Genomic DNA, 26,588 nt, shown 5'->3' with positions numbered 1-26,588 from the left:
ATTTTGTTAGACTTAATCTTCCCTCTACAGCGGGGATTTTTTGGCAGCTCTGGTGATTCTGCATTATGTTTGTGTATGTTTTGCCGTAGGTTATAACCTCATTTTGTTCCTAGTTTCCACACAAGAGATGGAATAAGTAAATATAAGTGTATGTAAAGTATACACACACAGATACGTACACACACACAAATATATGTTTAGCTGTAAGTATTTGTGAAACCAGATGATAACAGATGGTTCTGTGACACTGTGAGCATCCTACAGGCTACCAGCAGCAATTTTCTAGTGTGCATAAGCTTAAAGATTTTTAAAGAGAATCTTCGGAGACTGTAGTGTGCCATTTTCTAGTATACGGAGTTTCTGATTAGATTTCCTTGTCTTTTTTTTTTAGGCTGCCTGCCTTATTCTTTTCCTTTCAAGCCTTACTCTTGGGTGACTATTAATGAAACAGGAGCTCACTTGTTCTGGTCCATCTTTCTTAGGTGAGTTCAAAGCACTGAGGTTTTGGGTGCTCTGGTCCACTTCAAGCCGGTCCTGCTGCTGCCAGGAGGGAGGACATGGGTGACGTGACCCTGGCCAGGTCACTGGCCATCAGCGAGCACCCAAGTGGTGTATCTGGATGTTACGCTCTAACCCAGACCTCAGGCTCTGCATGGGATGTTGGTGTCATGGCTTGAGAACAGAAGGGTTTGTGTTAATAGGTCTAACTTCAGATAAAGCCATGTGCACACAGGATAGCCTGGAGCTCCGTGGGGCGAACCAAAGGCACTGATGTGTACTATGAATTTTCACGTGAAATATTATGATGATAACAAGAAGTGTTTCTTGGGATGACTGGGCATTAGAGTTGGAGAATTCTCCCTGAGATATCAAACCTTTCCTCCCACCGCACCCTTTGGAAGGATGCTTACAAATACTCTTCAGGGATATATATTCAACATGGACCTTGGTTTTTATTCTTTTCTGTTAACCAATTATTATTTCTTTAAGGTAGAGATTATGAAATCACATTGACTGATTTCTGAACATTGCAATACATGCCTTTTTCCATCCAACACAATAAAACGTATTACAAGTGCCTTTTTAATGAAAGAGAAAGCAAGGCCTTCACGTCCTGAAACATCTGCTGGGAACATAGTCTAAATTGAAAACATATGCCGTTCTTGTGGGGAGGGAGAGGGAGAGGTCTTCCAGTGACAGGAAGTATCCAAAAAAGTTAATGCTGAAATCAGTAAAAAAATCATGCGTGACAGGAGGAGAATGAACGCACAACCTTTCTTTCTTTTGGTTTTTTTTGGGGGTGGGGTGGAGATGGCCAAAGATGGGAGAGGGATGGGGGAAGCGGGATTATCTGTGTATTGACAGAACTGTTTATTTGCTCCTGGCAAAAATAAATCCCAGCATATATTCTCTCTAGCTTTTTCTTATTTATAAAGATGGAAAGCCTAATCTGTCGCCAAGACCCATTATCCCTCGGCTTGAGTCAGGCAGTATATCTTGTTTATTGAATCAGGGAATACTGTGTGGTTTATGAGGACAGAAGGGAAGAGAGATGTTTACTCTTGTAACCTTGCCCTGTTTATTAGTGTGTGTAGTTACCACCACTGCCAAAATGAGAGAGCTCGTATTTTAGCCGTGGCAGAACTAGGCAAATAAATAAATAAATAAATACCATATATTGAAAAATAATGAAATTGCCCTGTACTCTGCCACCTGTGAGGAGGTGGGATGGTTTTGTGATGAGGTGCACAACATTTCCGTAAACGATTCTGGTTTTGATGTGTCATGCGGTTTATCTTCACCTTCCCAGGTGGGAAGAGTACTGGTTAACTTGGTTGTACCTGTGCTAAGTTTGAAAACATTTCTTACGTGTGCTTTATGCCTTGCTTGAGCTCAAGCATCTCTAAGTACTTCCAGTCTCCTCATAAATACACCTTTGTATTCTGCCTAATACATAAACATCACGACCCATGTCTGAGAATGTTGGGAATTTTATTAGGTTCATAAAGTTTTAGTTGCGGTCTAGCCCAATGGGTCCAAAATAAATAAACACAGAGAGCAAAAAGAGTAACAATTTCGTACCTATTTCTTCTCCTCTCCCTTGAGAGTTTCCCCAGTACTGGTAAAGTACTTGCCGCCGTGGTTTCTGTGGCTTACTATCAAAGTATCCGCAAGCCAGTAAGACAGAGGCAGAGGCAGAGAGGAAGGCTGGGAAAAGTAACTGAAATGGGCCTATTTGTACCTTTCACCGATTGCCCAGGTCTCTTTCCATCGGAAGAACTGAGAAAAAATGATGAATAAATCTGAATTATATGTGACAGCCACGTTCCCTCCATTGCTGCTCTGAGTGACGCTGCTTGGTTGGGACAGCTTCCTAAGCCCTATGGATGGAGCACATAGGCAACCAGCATGGCAGGATGGAAACCTCTCTCTCAGAGTACGGTGAGACCTAACTCTTGGACTGAGGTCTGGGGTGGCCTTTTCTCTGGCTTTGGACAGAGAGCTGTGGTTGCTCCTCCCTTAGCACAGAGCTCGCTTTGCCTACAGCATCCACCATTGGCAGGTAAGGTGGACGCAATGGTACAGAAAAGAAGCTATCAACAATGCCAACATTTTCACCTGAGCTATGGGTGAATGCAGTCTTTGCTTCAGGATATTATACTCCATAGAGATATTATTTCAGGTGTCTCTCGCTCAGCAGACCCCCCATGCTCAGGGCATACGTGTACATAGGAGAGATTCTGTTGTTCCTGCTGTCTTTGTGGAAAGGTGTTGCCTTATCGTGTGACAAGTCTAAATGCCATGAAGCCATCATGCCCTTTAAAACGATTCTGTTGTGAGCCTTCAACCTATCAGAAAAATATAGCCCAGTAGACTTTTAAAAAGTGAGGGAACAGCAAGCCAAGGCTCACACGGAAATCAAAGCCATGGGCAGTTACAAAGCTAAATACATGAGTTTTTGCACATCCGTTGCAGGAAAACCATAGCCGGAGATACCACTTTTTCAGGAAGAATTGGGAGGTAAAACTTTAAAGACCAAACCCCAAAGAGCTTTCTGTTTGTTTATATGCACTGCACTGATTCTGTTTCAAGGCTATCGGAAAATTGTTTCTGGAATATAGCAAATGGCATAATACATGTTACAGATCCCATTCCTTGTTAGCTGCAAAGCTTACACTGCATTTTGGGGAGGGATAGAATCAGCTTTTTATTGTTAAAGAATTTTTACAAAGGAAAAGATTTTTTTAGAGCAGGTAACTGTAACTGAGCTACATTTACAAACCAAATAAGACCATGCTAATTTTTTTTTCTTTTTCTCAACTGACAGCTACACAGCTGACGCTTAGGTTTGGTTGGAAATTTTTCAGCAAATCAAAATGTTGTTGGAAGCCTCCCCACAGCTTTCAAGGCCCAAGGTGCCCGGGCTCTTGAAATGCTTTGGATTTGACAAACTTCTGCAAGCTCAAAGGTGAGTTCCTGCCAGGTATGGCCAGAGGTGGGAGCTACCAGCCCTTAACCCTGGGGCAGATGCTGCTAGAGGCAGGCAGGGGGATGTTTTCATTTGGGCTGAGGAATGATGAACCTCCCCATCCTGCTCGGTGGTCAAGTCTTCTGGAAAATGGGGGTTGTACAGGACCAGTCTATGCACCAGCTCTAAGAGGGGCATGGACGGATATGGAACCCAGATGGGGGTAGGTGCCTTCCTTCAACAGGGTGTAGATATTGGTTAGGCCTTAGTCGCTCGTCTCACTGCTGTGCACTGGCTGATTTCCACTGTCTCCTGCTCACCCTGCTGGTTCCTGGCCCCCAGGTTTACAAGGGAGGGAGACTGTCTGCCCTGAATGCGGGGCGGCGGTGGTGAGCGGATGCCCTCCCAGGCTCCTTCAGGCATAGGAGGTGACCAAAGGCATTCTCACTTCACCCTCATCTCAGCTCCTGGTTGGGAGGAGGTGGAAGGGGAGGGCAGCCAGCGCTGAGCCTGGGGGCAGGCACTCCCCTTGCCCCCATGTAGCTGGCTGATGGCCGACCAGGTGTCCCTGTGGGTCGGCAAGGCTCTGGCTGTGAGCCCCCAGTGAGCTTGTAACCATCGCTAAAACCTTCTGTATCTCCTACCCTTTTTTTCCTCCTTTTTTTTTTCTTTTTTAATGCAAGTGCAAAAGCCCAAAATGACTAACGTTCCTTCCAAAGCAATGACCACAAAACAGAGAATCAAACCCACAGAAATGCTTTCTTTTAAAAATTACTCACATTTCATCAAGCTTTGCTTATACCAAGGTGACACAGCCAAACCCACTGATGGTTCAGCTATGTGGCCTGAGAAACGCAACAGCGTTAACAAAGCTGCTCTCAGATGTAGACCAACACTTTTCATCTTCGTTAAAATACCACGTTGCTACTCCATTCCTAGCCTGTCAGCATCCCTTCTCACCAGCCCTTCTGCCTGTCCCACTAAAAATTAGGCATATGTTGCCAAGCTCCTTACAGCTATGAGAGCTAAATATGCCCAGAATGCCTTAAAGATGTGGGGAGAACTGCTTCTTTGCTCTTCCTTTTTCAGAAACCTAACTAAATCTCGCTATTGTGTGAGTTACTTTTTTCTTTTATTAATAACACTATATTTCATTTCATCTTACGCAGCGACAGTTGCAGGCGGCTGCCCAACACTTGTACTCTTAAAAAAGGGAAAACAATACAAAGAGAGGATGTCCCTGGAGGGAGATCTTGCCCTGCCCCAGCTGCTCACACATGCAAGACAGATTTTTTTCAAGCACATGAGCCAGTCGGGAACAAGACTGCTGTTCGTGCCCTTGGAGACACCCCTCTTTGCCTTGTAAGTATTTGGAAACTTGGCTTCCACTACTGCAAGGGTAGTTAGGGACTTTGCTGGTTTTGAGCACTGGCATTTCACCTGAATCAATGGCCAGTGGTGTGGCACAGGGTGGGACACACTGAGGGGTGGGACACAGCTATGTACCCCCACGGGGCAATGAAGTTTGAAGAGAAGGGCCAGTTCCTTCCGCCCTGTCCTGACCGGAGCTGAAGAGGCTCTGATGGATGAATGGGGACTTGCACAGAAATTGAGAAGGATCTGGCAAGCAGTTTTGTTGTTCTGCTTTTGGCAGTTTGGCAAGAAACAACCTCAGTAGTCCAGTAGAAAGCTAAGCAGTTAGATATTTGTCTAACATCTGCATCCTTGGGGTATCCTTCTTACTGAAATGGATAACATTTTAGAGCATATAGCTTGTGTGACAGCTGAGAAAGGTAATGCTGAGGTTATTAGCAACCGCTGTAAGGCTTGAATAATGATGTCTGGCCACAAAACCCAGAAAGTTCTACAAATTCTGCAGACAAGTGGAGGTCACCGGGGTCTACGGGATGCAGGATGTGTGCCATGGGGACCAGAGATCATATGGGTAGAGACAGGAAAAACATAAGATGCTTGTCACAGCAGCTCAGCTCTTCCCTGCGAATGTGCTGGCGCTGACTGTCTGGAAGCAGAGTGGGTGCACGGTTTGGCACAGTCCCCAGGGTCAGCATATGCTTGATGCTGTCTGTGTTTTCAGTCTCATCCTTGCCTCCAATGGATAAGAAATCTTGGAGATAATTGGCTCTTCCAATGGCCTGTAATGAAAGCGACATTATGCCTTCACAGAGGTGTCTTTATAAAGCAGCAACCAAAGTAAATGCGTACAGTTGTGTCCTATTTCAAAATGTGCCATAAAAAACATGAACTAAGCTCTGCATAAAAAGCAGTTTAGATGACAGTGTATTTTTGCCATTGAATACTTTAGCTCAGCTGTTACAGCTATGAGAAGAAGCTCTTAAGTACTGAAAGAAGTTGCCCATGGAGTATCTAACAAGGACCAAAGGGTGGATTTGTGTTGAAAGCAATGGACTGAGATTCAGGAGGAAATGTTCAGCTGCCGACCTTCCCACAGGCTTCTTTTGTGCCTTGGTTCTCCACCTGTGAAACAAGGAAACAGTACCCAGGGGAATGTAGGGATAAGCATATCCAAGAATGGGCATGCTGCAGCCTCTCTGGACAACCTGTTCCTGTGCTCAACTGCCCCCACGAGAAGAATCCTCTTCCTTCCTTGAGACAGGTAAGAAAAGACCTATTTCCTGTTTGCCAGCAAAGCCCAAAAAGAGTAGGTTGGACACTTCACTCTTTAGGCGTGTTAAAATGCTGGTAGCTGTGCATACGCCTGGAGACAGACTTGCTTTCCAGAGCTTGGCCTTCCCTAGTGTTGAGCAATTCCTGATGAAGGCTGGGAGCAGACTCTCTACTCATTTTTTCAAACATTTGGTGAAGTTTTTCTTTCTGTTTAGGTTTTTTAATGGTAATTCAATAGCAAGACTCATCAGCTGCTTGCTTTGAGAGCTGAGGTTCTGGGGTGGTTTTTCCTTTTGTTTGGTGTGGTGTTTTTTTTCTGATTGTGACATTTAGTCATAAAACTTACCTTATTTTGCTTTTAACACTAACAATGGGGAAAAAAAATCACTGTAAGGTCTCACAATCGTGGACCTATCACTCTGACAGTTGTAGACCTGTGAATAAATTCTTCTGGTAGAAAAACATGCAACGTGAGATACTATGGGAGACAGTATATAATAACCATTACAGAGAGGGTAGTATGAGAGTAAAAGTAGTAGGAATTTACTAGTTTTGAGCAGCTGCTACTGGCACCTTGCTTCAACCAGCTCTAGCAGGCTGAACAAGAATTACAGGGTCAGAAAATACCAGTGTGAAAGACATGGATGAAATGAGACTATGAGCTAAATTTTAGGAGAACGAATATGAATGTTAAGTAGCCAATAAATGTTCGTTTTTACCTTATTTTGAATGAGAGCAGATGGGTATGATCATATCCAATTGCCTTCTATAGATTAAGATATTTTGTATTATTGCCAAATATGGTAAAAGATGGGCATGGCCCCTTGATGGTATTCCTGTGTTTTCCGATCCCTCTTCTTTTATTCCTATCTTGTAGTTTTCACCAGCCCTTCAAGATGGATATTTATGATGTGGACAAAGGATAATATATAACCCGAGACACAGAGATAGTTGGGTTTTCCTCCTGATTTGTAAAGGAATGATGTGCAGCATCACTTTAAGGTCTACTTAAAGATCGCTTTAACATAAATACAAAGTAATCCTGATAATTCATTGACAAACAGCATCAATTCCTGTTTCTGCAGGCATCAGTCATTAGCAAGTTTTTGGATGCTACTTAAGCTGCAACAGCATGGAGAAAAGGAAAGTTTCTTCTGTCATTTTCATTGTCCTTCAATCACAAGTTATGAGTTCGATGCTTTCTGGTCATGAATTTTGTTATGTATAAGGTTGTCAGATATTTTGGGACTTGTGATTGATGTTTTCTGAAAAATGTAGAGCTTTCAGACAGCTGGGTTGTTTGGGGCTGGAGGAGCTAATATAGCAGAGAAGGCACCAATTCAGGGAGAGATCTGTGAGAGATATGGTCTGCATATGAAGAGGACAAGCTACTGGCACAAGAATTATAATATTACGGATAGCTATATAAAATACCAGATGTGGAGAAGTGGGATGCCAAAAAAGCCAACAAGATCTCGGTGGGAAGCTTTTGGCATGTCAACATTAATGATCAAGCAAGACACCATGAGAAAGGAGAATTTTTTCCAGGAATCAAAAACCAGGGATGTGGTTGCTGAAAGCAAGAATTCCAGAGAAAATGTCAGATAGAGATGTACAATGCATTGCTGGAAAGTTTAAGCCTTAAAACATTCGAGTAAGGGCATTCCAGTTTAGAAGTCATTGTATTAAGGATAATAACCTAACCAAGAGAATCCCAAGTAAATGGGAAGTAATTGTCTTGCTCCACTGCATGCTCCAATACTACTGCCATAACGCGGCAGAGTCCCTGTGGACAAGGATGGGGTTGGGAGGTCGCTTGTGAGGACCTGGTGTGCCTCACATACAGGATCGAGGCAGGTATCTCAGGAGGCTGCGGTAGCCCTTGTGTTTTACAGGCAACTACATATAGGCATAGCTAGAATAAGCAGGATGTCTTCTACCAGAGGCAGACCACAATGGACATCTTGGCTTATTCGTAATTCTCACTAATGAAGTACCATAGGGATATTTTTGCTGGGATAACCATGTTGGCTCAGAAATGATGCTGCTTTCTGGAATGAGAGTCCAGTTGTTATTGCGTATGTTTCTAATGTATTTAAGGCAGTCACTTTTCCCACACTCTAGTATTGCAGCTCCACATTTTTGGTAGTAGCCAGTCAGATGTGTTATAATTATGAATCAGACGTTGGTTTTAAAACTTGCAGACCTCTCTCATAAAGCTTTAATTTCCTCAGCCATTTGCAATATTCATACATCTGTCACATTCGCAAGGTATCTAGACAGGGTACCACCAACTACCAAGGCCGTGCCAGGCACAATACTGTATTATGTCTGCGGATTGTACCTAATTAAGCCCTAAGTAGTGCTTGACAAGTCACTGGCACATGATCCAAGTCTTTCCTATTTATCAGGGGTACAAGTGGTTTGTGGTCAGTCAAAAGTTTAAATGACTCTCTGGAAGAGCTTTTTTATACATTTTTCACATGCTTCTTTTACAATGAGACACTCCTCAGTCTGCAGAGAGTGATTTATGTCATCCGCGAATGTCCAGGAGCAGTATGTAGCAGCCCCGCCGGTCTGACCAGGTTGCAATAATTCAGTAATCTGCAACACAGCTACAGCAGGCGGCTGCGAGTGGTTACGGGAAGGGAGCACTGGTGTGCTTCAGGTAGGGCTTCTGCTCAGTTGAAAACAGATTCTCGTATTATGTTCAAATATCAGGTGCTTTCATTTTCCAGGAGTTCATTCCAAGGATATATTATTGCCATTCATAACCCAGCATTCATTTCACTTTGACATAGATTCAGGAGTTTGCATTAATTTATTACTTTCTTAGGCCAATTTATCTTTTCTCAGTCTGTCCTTATACCTAGTTTTCATGCATGTTGTCTCAACAGTTCAGCTAGTTTTGATGTAGCCCAATGTTTATTGTGTTTCAGACCTGAATACCAAGTGTCTCTGGAAATCTAGACCGGCTTTTGTCATGTTTCTCTTCTTAATGGCAATATCCCAGGACTTTGTCTGTACAAGCAACTATCCCTTTCCAGGTGCTGCAGTAGCCTTGTCATTTCCTTTGGAATATATTGGGTGCGGTAGCGATGCCAAAAGGAAGTCTGCGGAAAGATTACCATCCAAAAGGCATAATAAAAGTAGTTAACTTGGCGCCATCTGGGTGTAGAAGAATCTGCCAAAAACCATTTGCGGCATCTAAAAGGGGAAAAAACTTGGGCATTCATCTTGGAAAGATGTCTTCCACTGCGGATAGGACAGTGCTTCTCTCAAGCACTTTGTTTCGTTGATTTAGGTCAAAGGATATGCTGACTTGTCCGTTTTTCTTAAGGCCTTATAACCACTGGTAAACACCGTTCAGCGGGTTTGGCTATTTCTTCCGTAACGCTGACGGAGCTTGGACTGTCTGCTCCTGCTCTTTGCTTGTGAAGCAGTGAGCTGAATGTGTTGTGACTCTCCAGACACCATAAGGAGCTGTATTGCATTGTCTTATGCGGAGAAGAGCTTAGAAGTCCTCTCTCCTCCGGTGTTTTTGTGTTGTTTTCTTTTGGCCAATATAGCAATGCCATTGGCTTATCTTACTGGACAGTTGATTTTTCAACCCCTGGGAACAAACACAGTGCCTGAGTGTCCTGTAGCATTTCAAATGACTACAGGTCTTACTGCCATGTATGTTCACCCATGAGTGCAAGTGGCCCAGCCACTCATTATTTGGTTTTAACTGGTTCTTTCCCACTTCTCATTTCTGAATGCTGTCCCGTGCCTCCCCTCAGGGACTTTCCTCTTGTTTCTCCTCTGCCTTCAGACCCAGAAGACTGCTTTCTACCTATTTATTGTCCTGCCACAATCTCTAAAAGTCTGAGAGCACCTTACTCGGCTTTTATTGCCCAACTAACTTTCTTACATTCCTACTGGAGTGGACACCACCAGTGTGGTCTCAAGGTCTCTGTTGACTGAAACTCTCCTGTATCCCCCTGGAAATGTCCTTCTTCCACTAGAAATCTGTCCCACTGTAGCAGAAAATGGAGGCATGAGGGCTCACAAGGAGCTTTCAGCGCTGTCAGCTAATTGCTAGCCAGGGCACAAGGCCCTCAAATGCATGTGCATTTTTCCATTGTTTTCCCTGGCAAAGAATTAATTCATGTCGCAAAAAATTACTGTACAGTTTCTTCCATTTCCTCCTGTCGATTTACCCTGTGCAGGAAGGTGGGTAAGTTGTGAGTGTGCACAATTTCGGGTGAGACTTCGCAGCCAATAGCTTTGCCAAAAGCCAAGAGCTGTCACAGCCAAAATGTGGAGTTTTCAAATGTGAGAGTTGATACTGATTGCTCTGCATTTTACTTGACCGGAGCAAGGGGTCTGGTTTTGAGAAATCATCACGCCCCTTTAAAAATACCAGGCCTCAGTCTCATTTTAAAGCACTTAGAATTAAAAATCGTTCCTGAAAACATTGACTTAAGCTGCTGCTATTATACAAAAGGCATCACAAACTCGTTTGACTGTCAGAACTGAAATTTTCTTCTCCCTCCAAGTTCCAGACCCACATCCTGTACACTTTCTTCGTATCCCCCTGTTAAGTACTTCCAGTTGGACTTCTCAATGAATAAGGGAACTAGGAGCTGACCATATCTATGCACGTGTTTGTTCTTATCTGTATCCATAATCAAGATTTACATGGCCTGGTGCATATTTGTATATTATTTTTAAGTCTGCCTGTGTGAGCCTACAAACTGAGATGCTTTTTTTTGCTGGAACCAAGAGGGAGAAAGATGAAATTTCTATAGCCAAATAGAAAATTTAAGATATGGGAATTTCCCTCGTAGAGTAATACACATAGGAATATGATACTAGAAAACACAGAGAAAACTGGGAAATCTTAGCTAAGAGACACTGAGATAATTTCCTCTTCTTTTTTTTTTTTTTTTTTTTTTCCATTTAAGTGTGAGAAAAATAAGAAAGGGAAGGGTTGTAGTGGCCCCTTTCCACTCCTGAAATTCATGCCCCTCATAGATCACAAGCCTTTGTACACCACAATAAGCAACTCTGAGTGCAGCGTGCTGTAACTAATTTAAAAGCTACTTTAAGAGACGTGCATACTTTTCATGTTTTATACATTTCCAAAAACATCAATCATTCATTTCTATTTGCCTGTTCTGCACAATTAAAATTGAAAATTAAATGCACAGAAAGGAATGAATAGAATAATCCTTCCTTCTCTCCTTCCGTCCTTCCATCCTTCCTTCCTTCCTATGTGTCTCTCTCGCTTTCTCTCTCTCTTTCTCTCTGTCTTTCTCCCTTTCTTTGTCTTTCCTTCCATTCTTCTGTCTCTTCTCCTCTCTTTGGTCTTTCCTCCATAAATAAGACTGAAGATGTCATATCACTCTTCTTATGTTGTGGACTGAATCCATACATGTGGACAGACAGCTCAACATTTGGCCAACATGTTCACTTGATAAACAATGAAATTTAACTATCTGCCTGAGTCCTGTAAAACACGTGGATGTTAGACACACAGCCATAGGATGACTAGAGTTGTCATTTCAGATTGTTGCCCAGATGCCCGGCCTGCCCTGAGGTTTGTCGTGGAAAGACCTAAGGGCAATGACTTCCCTTCACTGGACATTTTGGTGCTGTCCTACAGGATGGGGGCTCTGGGTACTTCTGAGCCCCTCTGCCCCTGTGCCTGCAGGTTCTGTCCCCTCCACTCTCACCAGCTCATCCTCTGTGACCCCAGCACAGTCCTGCAGGCCACCACGGCATTCCCAGCCAGTGCTGCTGGTGGCCCCACAACAGCAAGGACACTGTTGGACAGGCATGGTGGGATGTACATCGTTTTCTTGGCAAGGCAGTTTGAGGGAAGAAGTTTTGTGTGGTCATGAAACCTCAGATGTGAATGGTCCCAGCTGGATGCTGTTAGAAAGGGAGTGGCTAAGAAAGATCATTACACACCATTCAATGTGCTTTTATTTTAACTGAACTACTGAGTGTTAAAAATCTTTGAAGATGTGAGAGATCCTCTTGGTTGAGTTCAGTTGCATTGTGAGTTTTCACATCAACAACACGCAGCGTGTTGCTCTCAGAAACCCCCTGGGGATCAGAGGTGAGATTAGTTTGCTCTCTGATCCCCTTTGATTGGTATTTTTTGAAAGAAAGCGGTTAGGTCTCATTTTGTCACAGTGATGTCTTAGTATCGATAGTTGTCTAGGCGCTTGTATTTGCCATATGTTTTTCTGTTTGGCTCTAATGCCTAAGTTTTGAGGGGTCACTGAATTTGGCACACGTGCTTTTTCACTTGACTGTCTTTGACTATTAGGAGTCAGTAAGTGTTTCTAAATCCTAAAATAATTTAAAGAGGTACGCATAGGTTCAAATATTTATCTTGAAATATTTGGAACAACAACAATAATAATAACAACCAGCAAATACTTTTTTCATGAGTTTTCCTAGTTAATGACTGGCTTTGCGGAAGCCATAGTTCTCACCCCTGTGAAGAGAGGCATCGCAGGGAAAAATCCCGTGCAGTTGGAGGTTTTCACCAAGAGGTGGTGCTAACAATTACCACAGTCAAAATAACATCCTTGTAAAATCGCTATAATCTATTTGCAACCTAAATTAAAGGTTTTATGTGGGCATGTGCGCTTATGCAGTAGTACGGTGTCCTTCTATTTATGAGCTGTGTAATTGTATGTTTAGTCCTTTTTTGGCGTAGGAAAGCCGCACTATAATGTGTAATTATAACCTTGGTAAGTGTAACACCGTTAAAGTTAGAATAAGTGGCGTGCGCAGCAGAGCAATGATAGGGTGATGACAGAGTGACATGCTATAACCAGCACGGTATAATCAGAAGAGTCTTGTTGTTCCTGCTATTAAAAAGGCTGTTCTCTGGACCAGCTAACTTTTTGTTCCCTGGGAGAAGGGAAATGATGCTAAGCCTCACGGAGGCATTGGCTATGTCTGTAGTGGTGACGTTTGCTAGACACTTACCCAGAGGCTGTAAAGGACCTACAGGCATCAGGGCCCTGGGGTGGCAGCGCCTCGGGAGGTCCTGGCAGCCCTTCAGGGCAGCAGCGCTGCCCATGCCACAGGTGGACCTTGCTGGGGTGCCCCATCCCTCCCGAGCACTGAGCACCCACTTGAGCCCCGTCGGACGGGAGGATGCGCCAGCCAGAAGCTGTACCAGCAGGTCCCTCCAGTGCAGAAAAAAGCCTTTTTCACAAGCCGGTCTGGGACTTGTTGACTGCTGAAGGTGCAGGTAACTGACGTGTTCTTCGCACTCTCTGTGTTCCCAAAGGTGGGGGAAGTGAAGCAGTAGGTGCTCACCAGTGCAGGAGGCGAGGGTGGGTGGCGTGGCAAGGGCAGTGGAGGACCCACCAGAGCCCCACGTTGTGGGGCTGGTGGCTGCAGTGGGGAAGCGGCGTCAGCCTCACCACAGGGGTGTCTAGGTGAAATACCGGAGGCTTCCCTCCAAAGTTTCCTGAAGGTGGAAACAACCAGCAATCTTGTTGTGAAAAGTAGCCTGGGGGAACGCAAAACTTGGCCAAGGGAGCACAAACTTTGCTTGACTTCTTTAATATCGCTGCCAGCCGTGAATCCCAGGCTCATGTCTCTGCCTCTGTGCTGGGGAGTTTCCACTCCTCTGGTACCTGTGGATTGCTGTTGGCCACATTGGAAGTGCGTACTGATTAGCATGACTGAGGAAATTCAAAATCGCAGTGTGGGTATGTGGCATAAACTACGCTGCAAATTGAATTAAACTCCCCGAAAATCCTGCCAGAGAGAACAGCCTTTTACCGATTAAATCCCAGCCTTGCAAGCAGTTTTATATAGGATTGCAGAAGAGAGTTTATGGCATTTTTGATGGAGGCAAGTCCCAGGGCTGGTTCGGGGCAGCTGGTCCAGTGGTTCTGTTTTCGCTTTGGCAGGAGTACATCACTAATCTGAAAGCTGTTGACAGTCTTCTCAGTGATGCTTTTTTTCCATGTTTGTGTTTTGTATTTTCTGGCTGAGTTAGTCCATATCCTGTAAACTTTCTTATTGTGCTTCGTACTCATTGCAATGACATCTACTGTGGAAGGGAGAGAGAAAGCTTATTAACCACAGGCTCGCCTCCTGCTGACTGCAGTCGGAGACGGCCTGGGACAACACTTTCAGCAGATGTTTCTGCTTTATAGATCAATGGAAACTTTACAGAGATATTTCCTTCTTCAGTCCAAAAGCGAATGCCAGCAAGTCTGAGATCCAGTAACTTTGTGCTGGACACCAAGAATTTTATTTGGTTTGTTATATTTTTTATACACACACAAACTAGCTACCAGAAAGTTGTCTTTAACATTGCTTTAAATGGCATCTCCTAGAAGAACAAAGCCGCTATCCGCTTGCGGAGAGACATCTTGCTGCCTTCGCCTGCACATGGAGCATCAGTGAAGACTAGAGCCTGGCAGAGATGGGCACGCACAAGATGCAAACCATCAGCCCTCATCATGGGGTGGTATTTTCTGGTTCTGAGTCTCCATGGACTCTGTGGAACATATCCTTATTTCAAAGGATAAAAGAGAAAGCTATTATAGCTATTATATCCAAACAAAGCGGGGGGAATGCATCTTTCTTTCTGCAAATTATCTTCTTGCTTTCTCAAGGAGGGTCTGAGTGGGAAAGAAGGGATATGGAGAGGAAGGGAAAGGGATGGCTTAACATCTGTGCCCACTCATGACTCCACAGGGATGGGAACACACAACCCGTTTCTCAGCACAGCACTCCTGTCTGCTACGGCTTCGGGTGCGGTTGCTCGCATGTTACAAATCTCCCTCAAAGTAGCTGCAAACAGGAAATAAACATTTTTACTATTTTGACCAAGAAGGCTCATCTGTGGTTTCAGATCACCCATGTGAAACCACCATAACCCTTCACGACTCCTTTTTCCCCTCATACTTTGCTGTTTGTGTAAAGAAAAACAGGCAGTTGTGACTGAAGGAGATGCTTCGTTTCCGTGTGTGTGTGCTGCAAGAGTGGTGGCATCTGTGGGAAACAGACTTTCGTACATCCCGCTCTTGTGTGATAGAGACAGGGAGCCTTTTGGCTCTACAAATGTCTGTAGGAAACTGCAAATTCAGGGGCACACCTTTCAGTGATAGAAACCTCAACTATGTTGAAACATCAGCTGATGTTTCAGTGATGGAAACATCAGCTGTCCTGTCAAAGAAGACTTAAGTTAGCGGAATTAATTTTTGTCGCAGCAAGTAACAAAATAGATTTCCAGTGATTGCCTCCCATAAATGAGCTGGAGTCTTCCTCTGACCGGATCAGGCCACAGCTGGAGATATGGTCCTTTAATGTTTAGGAATCTGCATATTTGGTGGGACATCTGCATGACAAAATAGCTGTGCTGTCTCTGGGCATCATCTTTTCTCAAAGGGCATCTCTCCTTTAAATGTATTGCAGCCTTTCCCTTAGGGAGAACAGAAAGAAGCAAGTAGACCCCAGAAGTATGTGCACTGACTGCATAATAACAAAGGTCTCCTATAATTCAGTTGGCATTTCTGTTTTGGTCAAAAAGCCCTTGAGACCCTGACGTTTGAGAGAGACGATTTCTTTTACTGTCTGGCTTTTAAATGCCCGCTATTTTGTAACACTGTGGTCAGTCCAACCACGTCATGCCAGAGACTTGTAAATGCACAGTTCCCTACCTTGTTCTTTCCCAGCTAAGCTTCATATAGCTAACAGCACTGAGATTATAAAGGATATGAAAAGCTTATAATTTGCTTGGTAATCAAAGTAACCATGATCATCCAATTTACTGCTGAGATTCTGGCTACTCCTGTCTTCAGCGAGCGGCCCCATGGGCACCGGGCAGGAGCAAAACCCTTTAGTTCTGGCTGGTCTGTGTTGTGGGGAGCTCAGGCTGCTGCAGGTATCCCTTCCAGTCAAAAATGCCATAGACATACTCGTCATCTTCCTCCTGCCTAAGGTCTGGATAAGGTGCTTGCATTGTGTCTGGCTGTGATGGTTATTTCACACACCGGCAGAACCACCTCTGGTTTCCTGTACAGATGGGTACCTACAGCATCACTTCCAGTGCACAGCAGCAGCCCTCAGGTGTCCCATGATGTTTTATATTTGGCTTCTTAAATATTTCTTCATGCACCAGCAAGACCCTGATGCCCCTGTGCTTACATTCTAATAGCATAGGCATTCTAGATTTCTCATTTCTTTTCAAAAAAATGTCTGCTGCTGACAGCCCTTATGTCCCTCATGTTATGCTGTAATTTAAAAGTACTAAATATAGATGTGATTACCTCTCTCCGTCCTTTGCCAATAGGTGCTTTATTACATCAATAGGATCACTCACTGACCCATTACGTTGGTACGAAGGGGACCTGCAGCTGCCTGCCTGGGACTCCACCGCAATCTGTTTAAAACTCCAGATCACCGGTGTGGCCCGTGGTCATGTACTCTTATATGACGTACGCCATGTTTAGTACAGATACAGCACAAAGCAGCACCTTGTTTAGTGGTGCTGCCTCCTGCCAAGCCTCTCTGCCGGAGTAAGGGCTGTTGAGCTGTGTGAGGAGGTACTTATCCCCCACATACTCTGTAGCAGGAGGTGGGCTTGGGCTCTTCTTCTGCAGGTGCAGAGCTGCGAGTAAGTCAGTTCCCAGGGCTGGGGCTTGAGGGGGACAAGCAGGGCAAGTCCTGTGTCCCCATGAAAATCTGTAACAAAAGAGCATCCCAAAGATGCCTGGCTGATCCTCCCTGCCTTATCGGGGAGGAGAGGGCAAGTTTCTTTGTAACATGAAGATCATCTCTCCTTGCCTTGGCCCGTACTGTAACCGGTGCAGGAGGAGGTACCTGTTCCCTTCACTGGAGGCCACTGCAGCATCTGCAGACCTCTCGGCTTTGCACTGTTGTATTTCAGACTATTGATCTAGAGGCTGTGTTTCTGACTATGATCTCTCTTCTAGGTTTTTATTTAATATGCAAATCCTCTTTCTCAATAACAAAAAATCTTAGCTGTTCCCAGGGCAAATTTGCCATGCCCCTTTTATCAGTGGCAGTAGGTGGCGTAATGTCCTTTCCAGCTACTATGAGCCTCCAGTAGATGAAGATGCAAAACCGTTGACACCCAAATACCATAGTCAAACCCTTGTTCTCTGTGGGAATATGCTGACATTTTTGTTAGCATCCATGAGACATAAACTTGTGCTCTTAGGAGGACCTCACCAACACCCCTCATGGAAGAGTCCGAGGGCTTGTCAGTTTTTTACTCGCTGTCTGAGCAACTCAGGGGTGAACTTCTTCAATACAGTCCTCTGTATTAACTGATTGACTACCTCAGTTAACTGATTAACTACCCCTGATTAACTACCTCAGACCTTTCAATGAGATCAGCATCTTATGGTCCTATATGCACGGACAGGCTTTCAGGCTCCCAGGTCGAGTATCTAGGTTAAAAATAAATTTCTCTTTCTCATTCAGTATTTTAAGGGATGCCTGTCATTTTTGTACCCGTCTCTGCTGGTGTACCTAGAGTGGTGATGGTCTCAGTGCCAGTACCTTTCTGCCCATTTTGCTGCTTTCATTTTTCTCCTAGGCATGTTTCTATCACACATAAAGTGTATTTTTATTTTTTCAGCTTTAGGCCAATGCTCTGGGTTTTTTCAGTCTTGTGCAGAGCTTCTACCCCTGCTATTTTCCTTCTGATCAAAACTTTGTTTATGTAAACCTTTGCACACTTTACACCATCGAAAATGTAATGCATTCATTCACAGCCATTGGATTTCTGATCCCCATGGAGGTGTCTTCTCCTTTGTTAAATGAGCACAAATGTGCGCTCCATTTGTGTTGTGATACCTGCCAAAACCCTGTATCAAGCACAGTGAAAACATTTGGCATCAACCACCTCCCCAAAGACTTCTCCCCTCAGAGGGGAAAATTCTATTTTTCCGTGTTACATTCTTTCAATAATGTACATAAATGAAGCTTTTTAAGGTTTGGCTGGGTTTTTCCCCCTCTGCAAAGACCATGCACTCACAGCTTCGTCTACTCTTTCTTGGCTTCCCTGCTTCTCCTTCATCGCTTTGGTAAGGCCTGCATTTTAGCCATTAACACCCTGTTTCCTGTGGTTTTCCTTGCAAAGTTAGCGTTACTCTTTCTGGCAGTAGTCTTGTCTAGTGCTTGAACACTCCAAGGGAAGTGGATCATAGATCTGGCCTCTTTTTCCAGATGCCAGCTCTCTGCTTGGTTTCTATTATATGCCACAGCAAGGGTATCTCCATGTACGGCTCCTCCTGGATTCTGACTCTGTGCGCCTCTCTGACCTGAATGTCTTCAAACAGGGTCTGGGACTCTCTGGAGTGACCAGAACATCATAAACTTCAGTCCCGGTGGATGCTGGGATCCATAACCATCCTCCTGTGGGACTCCAGTCCCAACCCTATGGCTTGGCAGCAGCCTAGTCACCTGAAAATGGGAACAACGGGCATTTGGCAAAGGGGCAAAGCTGCCAGCCACATCTTAAAAAGTATCGATTTCAGCACAGGACTGAGCATCTAGGATTGTGCTTCTGACTCTGTCACTGGCCACTGTTCGTCTTTGGACAGGACACCACCTTTACCATGCCTCTGCTGCCTCACCTGTAAAATGAAGGTAACAATCCTGATCCTCTTTGTAAAGAGCTTGGAGACTCACTGCAGAGGAGTTGTGGCACTGCAGAGCTAAGTCAACTGAAATGCCTGCGTTATTTTTGCTGAAGCCTAGAGCTTCTCAAAAGCCTGAGCTAACTGAAGCAGTAGTTAGACAACGGGAGAAATAACTGGGTCGGGAGCTATATTTATGAATGACGGCAGGGTCATATTACTCACTGTGAATAATTTATCTGACAAAGACATATAGTTTGCATAATTTTTGTAAAACAATGCACTGTAAATATTGCAGTCTGCTGAATAATTTGAGAGATGAGTCAACGGGATTTGGTTAAGATCCAACAACTTTTTCAATTCTTGAATTCCTTACTCCCAGACACTTACTTGAACAGCGCCAGCTGCCAAGCGAGTAGGTTCCCACTCACTCCAACTGGAAGTTCCCTTTGCAAGTGGGTTTGAGACCTGGCTCGACATGGTCAGCAGAAATCTGGCCCTTCAAGGATCATGGGCTACTTGACTGCTGTTGCAGACAATACCCCACCAAGTCTTGTCTGTCACAGTAAAACTTGTTTTGAAGAATGGGATCTTGTGGTAAAACCTTGCCTTTTGCTCTAGGTAGCTGAGTGACTCTTGAACTGGTCTTTGTGTGGCGTTAAAGCTCGAGCATTGCACAGTAACATTTGCGCACATGAACATTTCTGCTCACAATGGGCGTCTGTGAACAGCACAACAGTTAGCCTTCGTAGAGCATTATTCTGAATTTAACTTAGTGCCATTGAAAAGTTTCAAACCCTGTGTTTGTTGGTTCCTGGACCCTCACTGTCTTCTGGTTAAATAAACCTTTGTAGCATGAATAGTATCTGTTTGAATGTATTTGAATGACGAGCCTTAACAGTTTCTGAATATTATTCTTTCATTCATAGCCAGAAAAAAAGCTCTTGTATCTCATGGGGATGATGACAACCGCTCCCCTCTGTCAACTCCTCTCTTTCACCATTTGATTTCACAAGATGAATCGGGTCAGTGCACTGAATGGCTGTCTGGTTTCTGTAGGACCTGCTGGAAGTGGCTCAGAAGAGCACGGTCACCCTGAGTCAGCTCTCCTGCTGGGAGGCGGGACCTTGCTGAGGGCTGCTGCAAGACATGGCTCTGCATCCTATTTTGCTTCTTTGGCCAGGTCATGTTCCAGTGTAAGTAACTATGTCTTGTCCATCAAAGGTCCCCTTGATCATGATCAGACCCGTGTTCTCCTCCTACCCAACAGATCAGAGCTGCTCTTTCACCTGCCTGGTTGAGCTGCATGGTGTAACCCTCAGAGTTTGGGGGCAGGTCCACCAAACCTTTTCCTTCACATCCATTTCATTATTAGTACATTCTTATTTGCCCTGCCCTTCCAGGTAGCAGGAGGGGCAGAGATGCTGCTTCTTCCCAGAGAAGGACAGGTTGAACTCCCACTAGTGCCCTTGGCTGGGGGAGTGGGTCCAAGCAGATATTGCGGGAGGAGAAGAGAGCACGGGACAAGGAGGAGACTGAAACTCTGTGGGAAAGAGCAAAGCAGTCACATAGCAGGGAAAGAGAGAGAGAGTGACTAAAAAAAAAAAAAAAAAAAAAGAAGGGAGAAGGTAAGCTTTGGGAGAAGAGGGGAAACAGCTTCTTAAATGCAACTATCAAGGGTAAAGAATCCGGTTTCTTCCCCAGACCTCCCACTGGCTGTGTGTATGCCCTGGAAGAAATTCCTTCATGACCCCGGGCTTCAGTTTTGCTGATCCAAATTTAGATTTTTCTACTAATTTTTTCATCTCCATGGTAAGTAACAGAACATGGTGCACTATCCAGCATTTAGAGTTAGAGAGGACAGGACCCACAGGGAGTCATAGAGTGCTTGCACTTGCAATGTGCTGCCCCCTCACTTACTCACAGACTCACAGTGAAAATGCTGGTATTCAGCCCTGCCCTGGGCATGAAATACAGCGTCTTAATTCGGCACTGAAATTATTGCCCTTAAGTGAATGCTAACCATGCGCCCAGACAAAAGGAATGCATTTGCTTGGTCAGTAAACATCTTTTTATGGGCATTAAAATAATTTGGTTTCCATTTTCTCCTCACCAGGCAGATTTTTATTTAGTCAATACCGGGGCTGTCATGGGCTGCGCTGTTTTATTCTTTGCGGTGCCCTGTGCTCTGTGTTACTGTGCTGGAGCTCTTCTTCGTGGTGCCGCAGGACAGGCCCAGCACAGGGCATGGAAAAAGCTCAGCTGCACACAGTCATCTGCTTTACTGGCACTGTAGCACCCTCAGCAAACTATTCAGAAAGCTTAGAGCTGATTTTGCGTTTTTTGGCCTTGATCTCTGGCACTGAGGTTAATTGGGATAATTCAGAGTTCACACCCATCTCCCTGAGGGGTTGGTTTAAAAATACATGTAATGTGAGTTTTAAAATAATTTCTTTTGATTGGAAGTATTTGGAAATGTTCCTCTCCACTGGTTTTAAAAGGTGTCATTTTTTTATGAATGCTGAGACATTGATTAATAAAATTCCGAAAGCATTAACTCAATTGAGTGGACTCCAACTTTTCCTTTTTTTATTATTATGATTCGTGAAAATAAATGCAATAAAAAAAAATCCCAGCAGCTCTGTTAAACTGTATCCTCAGCAGTCTCCCTCCTGATAGCCCTACCAGATGTTTTACGATGCTAGACACAGGGCTGTGTGCTCTTTTCTCCAGGGAAGCCCGAACGAAGCCTTGGCTCGGTACCATGAGCCTTCAGCTTGTGACTCTGTATCTCAGGCACGTCATACACTGGCCTGTACCCTCAGAAAGGGCCAGGCAGTTTAGTCTCCCTGCTTTTAAGACACCTCAGGGAAGAGCACCTTTTTGGCCGGCTACCTTTGGTTGCCCTCTTCCAGCCTCCCAGGGGCAGCTTATGGGAGGTGATGCTCAGGTCCATCTTCTCCACCGCATGCCCTGGGGGTCGTTTGGTAGGATGGCAGATACGGGCTCTGGATCTACCCAGCTAGGGCCACCTCCCATGCAAAGATGGCCATGGCCACTCAATGCTGGGAGACCCACCAAAGGAGACCCCTCTCCCCTGAGGCTGAGCTGCTGGTTTTTCTCTTCCCACGTCTGCCATGAAATATGCCCTCTGAATGGAGCCGGGGAGGCTGCAAACCTTCGTATTTGGGAGGGATGAGGGGGGGTGAGGACTGGGGGAGGTGGAGGCGGGGACCACTCCTGCTCCCAGCCGCTGGCTGGCCGACTGGGGAAGGATTTATTGCCTTGGCTGCATTTGGGATGCAGACCGCTCAGAATAGCCATCCATCCTACACGTCCAAGCAAGCTGCCACAGGAGATTCATTTGTAAGCCGGCCTACCTTCTTCCTGAAGTTTCTTTCTCCTTTATACTGCAAAGGCTAATATATTGTTCAAATTAAAGCGGGCCTGGGGACTGAAGACAGAGCTGGTTATTGAGTGGAATAGACTGATGAGGAGTGGGTAATATATTTAAAGACTGTGTAGGAGCCACTAGGGACGATATAGTCTGATTTATTTGATTTAGCATAATTTATAGTACACTAGACTATGTTGTGATTCTTTGGGATTTTTATCAGGAAATTTGCATTCAATATTTAAGGATCTCTGGGAAGAAACACTCTCTTTCTTTCATTATTTTGGCTTTAAACATATCATGTACCACAGAAGAATTTATAAGTGTATAAAGGGTTTTAATAAGTTCAGATGGCAAAAAAAAAAAAAGAAGTTTGAAAGCTAAGATGGGCAAGGGAGGAGGATTCCTGCTTCACCCTTCCCCAGGAGCAGGGGTGGACTTTGTTAGAAAAAGGTAATACTGTATTTGCATTAATTCTCCTTTTTTTTCTTTAGGACAGAGCCATCCTTGGTAGAGTTGCGGACATCCAGAGGCCAGTGGCTCAACTGGTGTAAATCAGCACTGAGCCTCTCTGCCGTGCCCGCTAAAAACCACAGATCTGGTCTGTTGTGCGCCTCCTTCCTTTCTGAAATGGTCTCTGATTTTAGGGCTGGAATTTTGCATAGTGGAATAGATGATAGGACTTTTTGATCCTCTAAGCATGCTTTTCACATCATTAAAAAAAAATGTGTATTGTAAGTTAGCCCTCTAATATTCATCCTCTTCAGAGACCCTCCCTAAAGGGAGATACCTCAGGTGAAACTGGGGCTGTTGTGAGAGCAGAGGTGCCTTCAGCACAAGACTGGGTCTCTCAGCACAGCATCAGGGGAGACTAAATCTTTTTTTTTCCTGGAAGTTTAAACCTTTTCCATACACAGAGCGGGAAAGGGGAGCGGTCCCCAGTCTGTGCCCTACTGAGGTACCTCATGATGCATTGGAAATCTCAGCAGATATCGCATCTAAAATGTTCATAGAGGGATCTTGATCTTAAATCTGTGAAATGTCATGGTTACAGACACTCTGCTGGACCTTCCCATGATGTGATTTATTTGTAGGTACATTCCACGTTTTTAAGGTTTGCATCCTGTTAAAACATAGTGGGATGCAGCCCTTGAGCCCTCAGCCTAAAGGTGTTCGGTTGGGAAAGTCTGAATCCCTGGTGATCTGCAAACTGCAACACCATTTAAAGCCGTTGCTGACAGTCAAGCACATTGAGTGTTTAAAGTTTTAATAGGCTTAGGGTTAATTCTGGAGTCCACCAACATCTGCATACATCCGTAATTTACGAGCACCTCTTACTTGGTTGGTTTAGTAAATTGTACCTAAGAGTGTTTTTGACTTTGGCAGTCCACGTAGAGTTTCATGATTCATCTGTGCCTTTGCCAACTGCTTCGGTTCTTTTCTTTTGTTTCTTTCTTTTTTTCTTCACCCGTTTTCCCTGTTGGAAGATGTTCTTAAATACTTAATTCAGGGCTGGGGTTTGGAATGCAGTTTATCACACACCTTTTCTGTGCCAAAACCCTTTACACACTCTATTAAGGCTAACTTTCCACATACTAATGTATTTATTTGTGAAATGGCTTTTAAGGCCAGTGTACACAGCAGAAGGCAAAGTGTGATGGGCCAAGTCCACTTGTGGAGGAGCCCTGCCCCTTTCTTGCAGCTTGCACCCCGGCTACGTGCAGGCAGGACTTGCTCTCCTGCAACCTCCCTCTCTTGCAATGCCAGTGAGTAGGGCAGCCGCATGCCATTTTGGGAAAGAAAGCAATGGGCTGGGAGCTTCATGAGGAGCTGAGGAGGGGAAGGTGTGGGTGGGTGTGCACCATTAGTGGTGGGTCCCCGAGGTACCACTGGGTGCCTGACTTCTGGCCAGGGACATTTGCTTTGGCTGGGAGGGTTCTGTCAAGAAAATATAGGGCAGTTGCCTGGAGGCAGCTGGAGAATGTGGATGCTTCCAAAAAAACCTCTTTGTGCCTTTGTGCTGGACAGCCCTTAGGAGCTGGGCTGGGAGCCGCCAGGCCGGTTTACTGTAAATAGAAGAGTCAGTCTTCCTCATGTGTGTGAACCTTTCAGTTTCTGGCAGCTCTTGTCAAAATAATCCTGTTTTCCTCAAAACATGTGAGCGTTTCTGGGCTCTGAAGAAGGCTGAGTGCCTGACAAACTCAGCGCTTGTCTCTTCAGGCAGCTAGAGGTGGCGGGGGCACAACTGCGACGCTGGCTGCATTAGCGGCTCTCATAACTTCCCTTGTTATTTTTATTATCTCAGCCTCCAGAGTGCTTTGATTAGGTTGGAATCCTAGCTTTTATATTTATTTAATTTTTTTTTTAAACCAAGTTTCTAGCCTTTGTGGCTGTGTAGCTTGAAAACATGCAATGTGCTGTGGATGTGCTAAAATCAGAAAGGGAGCAAAGACAGCCCAGCTGGGACTGCAGGCACTGTATTTTATCTCTGCATGCAATAGCTTCAGCCTTGTTATCATCTTTTTATCAGAGGTGTGAGGCCACGGCAGGGCTTGCCTGAGGTGGCATGGCAGGGCAGTAAGTCAAGAACACGCTCAAGGTGTCCTCACCGCATCCTGCGCTGCTGCTGCCTTCCTGCCTCACACGGCATTTCCCAGGAGCCAGTGTGGGAGTTGGTCACATTGACATTGGTTGACAACAGAAGACCACGAAGTTAGGAAGGGAGTTGTTTGCCTTTCATAGCAAGTCAGCTTGCTTTCACTTCATATTTCCACCCCAAACCTCGTAATGGTGCATTTTCAGTGTCAAGTTTTGGCATCTCCAGCCCTGCTGCCCAGTAGTCACCAGCTTGCAAGGCCCGGCGCAATGCTTTGCTGCAGTATGCAACTCTGTAAAATTTGCCTTTTTCGCCTGAATTTGGCAGAGAGCTCACGCCCTCTCTCTCTGTCTTTCAGATGTCACCCATTTCTGAAAGGGTGGAGCTTTCGGCACATCTCATGACTGGGCAGTAAAGCACTTAACGTCAAACAAGACGTTTGTGCCTCTAATGAATTAAGGTCTAGGAACTACACTGTGAAAAAAAGTCAGATGTGCGCCATAGAGCCATTAATTGTCAACAGCTTGTGCTCTGCTGACGCTTGGGTTTGGTTTACGTTATTCCTGTAGCGAAGCAGGAGTGCCTGATGCTCTTGTACTTACACTGTTTGATTTGACTCAGGCAGACAGCTCGTCTGGGCTGTGAAAAGAGGTTTTAAGCTGAAGGGAGACAGAGTAAGGGGTGGAAAAAGATACAAAGTAGAGCTGGTCCCATTTTAGGAAAATTACTAACTCACAGAGAGTTAATATGAGCAGGTTTATATTTATCTGTCTGACACATGTGGTTGATACGAACAACTGGCGTCTGCCCTGTCAGTAGAAGTATTTTATTATTATTAATAACTATTTGTTAACTCTGGCATCTATAGTATGCCAGGCACTGTGCAAAACCCAAGGAAAACATACTGTCTCCCCAGAGACCTTATACTAATCTATTCTATTGCAACAATATTTTTAAATGCTGCATATAAATCATTCTTCTAGCAGTATTTAGTACAGAGGTTTACACTTCCCCATTCATGTTTTCATGGTAAACATATTTGGCACAGTGAAAACACTCTGCAGTTCAATCCAGCTATATTTTCTGGAGTTTCTTCCAGGCAAGCCACTGGAAACCATCACTGCAGAGAGGCCCTTAACACAGTTAACTTTGAAATCTGCCTAAGCATCATTAACTTTAATGGCCCTGAGCATATGCTTTGGGCTAAGCATGTGCTGAAGTGCTCTCCCGAATGTGGACGGGATTAAGCCTGTACAAAGTGTTTTGCTGAAATGTGGTGTAAACCGTCAGAGAGATTAAAATCCCCAGGGATTCACTATGGAAGTGGGTATCACATCATCAGTCACAAGGGGCCGTGCTCAGATGCCTCATCAGGCAGTGCGAGCGACCCTCCCATTCAGGACCTTTTTCCCATCTGAGGGATACTGAAATCTCCACCCACCCTGGGGGCCTTTTAGCGAGGGTGGACTCTGTTTTTCTGCATGGAGAAGCGCTGTAGTGATGCCCTGTATGTAGGAGAAATGAATCCTAAGAGAGCAGATTAAATCATGATGGGCCAATAGTGTAAGATAATGATTTAAAAAAAAAAAAAAGACCTTCGCTGAGTCTGACTAGAACTAAGTCTGTAGTTAAATTAAAGGCATATAATGAAATAGAAGCAAGAAAAAAAGCAAAAAAAAAAAAGGAAATAAAACCAAAATTTTATGGGCACTAAACAAACAGTATCATCCAGTCTCTAGGGGATAATAACTGAAAAAAAAATAGTATTAGAATAACTTGAAAAAAGAGAGTATTATAATAACTGAAAAAATAGAATAATGCCTAATGAGGTCCTTAGGGGAC

This window comes from Rissa tridactyla, chromosome 5 (assembly GCF_028500815.1).
Source record: "Rissa tridactyla isolate bRisTri1 chromosome 5, bRisTri1.patW.cur.20221130, whole genome shotgun sequence".
Taxonomy (NCBI): domain Eukaryota; kingdom Metazoa; phylum Chordata; class Aves; order Charadriiformes; family Laridae; genus Rissa; species Rissa tridactyla.
This window is presented reverse-complemented; position numbering follows the sequence as displayed.